The sequence below is a fragment of the Solanum pennellii genome, chromosome 2 (assembly GCF_001406875.1).
Source record: "Solanum pennellii chromosome 2, SPENNV200".
Lineage (NCBI taxonomy): Eukaryota > Viridiplantae > Streptophyta > Magnoliopsida > Solanales > Solanaceae > Solanum > Solanum pennellii.
In genome coordinates, this window is record NC_028638.1 from 19,035,698 (window position 1) to 19,041,779 (window position 6,082).

Below are 6,082 nucleotides of genomic sequence, written 5' to 3' on the forward strand. Positions count from 1 at the left end.
AAGAAATTTGGCCGTGAATGTAAGGTTGGCCTTCTTGATGACCCCTCTGGGCTCCAGCACCCAATCTGCACCCTTGCCATCAACAAAAATGTGCAAGGCTATCCACCTTTTGGTGGTCTCTCTCACCCCCAAATTACGCTAAAAATGACCCTCCTAAATTAGCTTCCGCCGATAGTCAAACTCGGGGGTAAAGAGATCCCTGGTAGCATCTGTGTCAGTGCCGTATAAGAACAAGCGAATAATAGGTAAAGAGATGTCTACCCTACGTCCACAAACTCAGAGATGATTAAGTGGTGCATGTTTAGCGGGATTAGATCGCCTATCCAGTGAAGACCGTAGAGTCCCTACATAAAATGCATAGAACTCTCGCACCACCTCCCTGCTGTAGCATCCACCGCTTTTTGCCATACACTCTAGCAGATGGCGGGTGAAGAGAGCATGAACATCAGGGACAGTGTGACGACTCCCTGTAAGAACTCATCGCTCGATATTCAGAGTCCAAGTCATTACCCAATTATCGTCGCGCAGCTTTGTGTCCCGGTACACTTGGTATTGGCCCTCGGCGACCACCGGTTGGGCTGATCAGCAAAGGGTTCAGGGACGTCAGTCGGTGCTGGAGAAGAATCCGCACTGTCAGCCTCATCATACAAGGCATAGTGGACCGGTGCAGGAGGAGCAGTGGAATCATTTGAAGTTGATCCTTCCTAGATCCAGAAGCCTCCTCAGATCCAGACACTTCCTAAGACTCGGAATCCTCCTCAAACCCAGACTCTCCCTCAAAATTTTCAGCAGACCAAGATGATGTGCGGGTTAGTATGGACTGCTCAGCAAACGGGGAGGCAGTGACTACGCCGGACGCCACCTTCTTGGGTGTTCCCCGGGTGGTCCTAGCAGCACATGTAGGTGTATGGGTGCCTGGTGGAACGTATTCTGGGTCATGATCATCATTTGAGCCTATCACCATCCGGTGTGACACGCAACGAACTTTGAAAGTCCTCTGGAGTAGAATAAGTCTTGCTTAGTGGCCATTGGTACCTGCAAAAGATAGTGATTAACTTCAGTGGAAACATCTCACACACCAAAAAGAAGCAAGATCAAACATGGAAACACAAAATACATTCCAGTTCAGCACTGCAGAACTAACCGACGGGCACTACAGACGTCGATGGAATGACGGTCTGTCAGTGAACACTTAGCGAATTTTGAGAGCTGCAAGAGTAAAGGTTCTGTTAGAGATGACGGACATGTAGGCCAGTCCATTGTTCAGACGACGGACCGTGGACTACCTCCATGGTAGGCACTCAGTATAAAATCTAGGAACCCTAAGCAAACAGGGTTCTGTTATAGACGATGGATGTGCAGGACGGTCCGTCGATCAACCGACAATACCGTAGACCATATTTAGGAAAATATGGGGAGTGGCTATAGGCGGACCCCATCGACGGCCCGTCGACTAACCAACGGTCCGTACACAGGGTCTCATAATATTGGTCAGACAGATTTTTTTATGATATGGTTGGTACCCCAAAGAACAATGTTCAAGCAAACTAAGATACATTAAGTTCATCTAGCATTTAACAAACCATTTCTTCATTTTGAGGGCATGAATTATCGCAATTTTAAACATAGATTCCAAAGGACCTTCAAATACTTAGTCAGAAACAACAACACTCAAAACACAGTACATTCCGACAATAAACCCACAACCCAATTCACTTTCCATTATTCTAAAGGACTAGGAACTCAATTTCAACAATTCAACCATACAATTTTGTCCCAAAATTAAGACCCACACACGTATTACATCAATTTAGCATGTAATGAACAAGAATTCATTGAGCAGAACAAAATGACATACCTGTGTACTTAGTGGAGTGAATGGGAAGATCAATTTGTATATGAAACCACACCGAGCCAAACTTCAATCACAGAACGGAAGGAAGACAGAAGTAGATGGGAATTTTGTAGAGAAAAGCTTTTGGGATTGATGGGGATTTTGGAAAAGGGAAATCAGAGTGTCTAAGGGGGAGTAAATGGATGAGTGAGTGGAGGAGTTGAAGGGAAATGGGGAGGGAAATGGTTGGGAAGGGGATTTCAAAGGGTGGGTAACTGAAAAGTTTAAAAATTCAATGTATAGTCGGTCGAGTCAGGTCGGGTAATTAGGTCTAGGGAACTAACGATTCCCCGTCGACGGACCGTGGTAAGCCTAAGGTCCATCAAGTGTGCCCTAACATAGGAAAAATTAGGAATCATACCTGGGATCCACGGATGCCATCGACGGTCCGTCGATCAGTTCACCAGACAAATTTTTGCAGATTTTTGGTGATTTGGTCCGTGCACATTGAACACCCAATGAGCTAATCTTTTTATGTTTTCTGGACACTTTTTTTACACGGACTCTAGTTTACTCTCTATCCAACACTTCTAAAAGAAAGTTAAAGAAAATGCAAACATTATATTAAGGAAAAACAAAAATAGAAATAATGCACTACTCCTAGAAAGTAAAGAAAAATCTAATGCTGGCTAGAGGATACATATCGGGTTGCCTCCCATTCAACGCTTTATTTAACGTCGCGGAACGATGCAAGAATCTTTATTACTCAGACTGCATTAAGATGGTATGTCTCAACCACTTCATTCGCATTTTCCACATGCCCTAGGTAGAATTTGATTATTTGTCCGTTCACCTTGAACCTTACACCCTCTTTGTTTTCCAACTAAACCGCACCATGAGGAAATACATGAGTGATTTAGAATGGGCCAGTCCATTTGGACTTGAGTTTGCCCAGAGACAAGTGCAACCTTGAGTTGAACAAAATCACCAAATCCTCAACCACAAAGTCACTCTTCTCAATACTTTGGTCATGGTACTTCTTCGTCTTTTCTTGGTGGAGGGCTGAACTGCCATATGCCTTCAAGCAAAACTCATCAGGCTCATTTAACCCATTCAACCACTGCTCCACTGCTTCATTTCAATCCATCTTCAGTTTCTTCATTGCCCACATGGTTTTATGATCTAACTCAACCGGCAAGTGATAAGACTTCCCATATACAAGTTTGTATGGAGACATACCTATGGGAGTCTTATATGCTTTTAAGTAGGCCCAAAGAGCATCATCAAGCCTCCTTGACCAATCCGTTCTACTCGCATTCACTGTTTTTGCACGAATCTGCTTAATTTCTCTATTTGACACCTTAACTTTCCCACTAGTCTGAGGATGGTAAGTAGTGGCCACATTGTGGCGAACCCCATATTTCTCCAATAACCCTTTGAACAAGTTGTTGCAAAAGTGGGATCCCCCATCACTAATACAGACCCTTGTGGTGCAAAATCTGGAAAATATATTCTTTTTCAAGAACGCGGTGACACTCTTTCCTTCATTATTAGCAAGTGCTATGGCCTCCACCCATTTTGACGCATAGTCAACCGCCACAAGAATATACATCATCCCATGATAACTCACAAAAGGGCGCATAAAGTCAATGCCCTACACATTAAACAAATCAATTACAAGAATGGGATTTAAAAGGAGTTCTTGCCTTCTAGAAATAACTCTATCTCTTTGACACCTATCACATGCCTTGGGGAACTCATGAGCATCTTTATGGATGGTTGGCCAATAGTAGCCACATAGAAAAATTTTAGGGGCAGTTCGGATACCATTATTCTGCCCACCCACAGGCGAGGAGTGACATGCCTCAATAATACTCAACATCTCAACTTGCGGCACACACCGACGAATAAGACCATCAGCACAACTCCTATATAAATATGACTCATCCCAAAAGAACTTTTTCAAATCATCCATGAAATTTTCCCATTGATGAAAGGACAAGTCTTATGGGACGATATCACTAGCCAAGTAATTAGCAAAATAAGCAAACCATGGAATCAAGTCTTGAGACGCGGACAATACATGCTCATCAGCGAAAGTATAATAAATTTCACTCTTTTCACCTAATTCTCGCATAGCTTCATTCTCTAGTCTTGACAAGTGATTTATAACTTGATTTTTGGTCCCTTTTCTGTCTATCACTTCAAATTCGAACTCTTGCAACAATATTACCCATCTACATCTTTCTTTTCCATCAAATATATCAAGGCAGAATGATCTGTATGCACTATGACTCTCGTGCCAAGCAAATAGGAGAGAAATTTCATAAATGCAAATACCACCGCAAGAAGCTCTTGTTCACTCACAGTGTAATCCTTTTTTAGTTTTCTTAGGGCCTTACTTGCATAATAGCTGGGGTAATGTGTTTTATCTCTTCTTGTCCCAATACCACACCAAGAGTAACCCCCCACTAGCATTACACATCACCTCAAATGGCTTACTCCAATCTGGGGAAATAATGGGCGCAGACACCAACTTCTCCTCCAACTCTTCAAATGCCTTCAGACAAGATTCATCAAATTATATTTTACATTCTTTCTCAAATAATTTGCACAGAGGATGTGCAATTTTTGAAAAATCTTTAATAAACCTCCGGTAGAAATCCGCAGTCCTAGAAAACTTCTCACACCTTTTACAGAGATAGGTGGAGGAAGTCTCTCTATGACTTCAAGTTTTGCTCGATCAACCTCTATCCCTATCTCAGAGATTTAATGTCTCAATACTATAACTTTTTTCACCATAAAGAGACATTTTTCCCAATTTAGCAGAAGATTGGAATCTTCATATCTTTTGAGAACCTCGGCCAAGTGACTCAATCACCGCTTAGAGGAGTCACCAACCACTTAAAAGTCATCCATAAAAACGTCAATAGTGTCCTCTACCATATAAGAGAATATCGATATCATACATCTCTGGAAAGTGGACGGTGCATTACATAAATCAAAAGACATCCCCTTGAATGTGAACGCCCCATAAGTTCAAGTAAATGTGGTCTTATCTTGATACTCTAGGGAGTAGAAATTTGATTGTAACCTTACTAGCAATCAAGAAAAACATACCATCCTTTTCCTTCATGTCTATCTAACATCTGGTCGATGATGGGCATCAGGAATGGTCCTTATCAGTCCATGCATTCACTTTTCGATAATCCATTCAAACTCTCCATCTAGTCACTGGCCTCATTAGAATGAGCTCATTCCGCTCATTGGGCACTTCTGTCATTCCCCCCTTTTTGGGTACACACTGAACAGCGTATACCCAACTACTATCTGCAATAGAATATATGACTCAAGAGTGCAACAACTTAATGATCTCCTTCTTCACTACCTCTTGCATAGGTGGATTCAACCATCTCTAATGCTCAATAATTGGCTTGTGATCGGGCATGAGTTGGATTTTGCGTGAACAAATACCGGGAGGGATCGCAATAATGTCTGCAATAGTCCAAACAATGGTTCGTATGAACCTCTTAAACACTTCTACCAAACACACTACTTGTTCCATATTAAAATCCAATGCAATGATTGACGGCAATGTGTCGACTCTTCCCAAGAATACATACCTCAGTTTAGGTGGTAGAACCTTAAGCTCTATTTTTGGAGCCTTGTCAAAAGATGGTCTCGCGGGTGGAGACTCGTGATGCTTCATATCTAACTCCAATTGTCACATCTAGGGAGCACCCCCTAGAAGTAACATGACGTACATGACCTCTTGGAGGTCTTGTAAAAGCCCATAGTTATCATTCATCGCATTGCAAGGAGCTCTTGTTCAGTCACACTATAATCTTCTGAGCTTTATTAAGGGCCTTACTGGCATAATAAATGGGGTGAAGGATTTTGTCCCTTCTTTGCCCCAATACTATACCAAGAGCAACCCCACAAGCATCAGACATAACCTCAAATGGTTTGCTGCAATCCGGATAAATAATAATGGGCGCAGACACCAAATTCTCCTGCAACTCTTCAAATGCTTTCATACAGGATTCATCAAAATAAAATTTACACTCTTTCTTAAGTAACCTGCACAGAGGATGTGCAATTTTTGAAAAATCCTTGATGAACCTCAGGTAGAAACCTGCATGCCCAAGGAAACTCCTCATACCTTTTACAGAGATTGGTGGAGGAAGTCTTTTTATAACCTTGACTTTATCTCGATCAACCTTTATACCCTTTTCTAAGATGTAATGT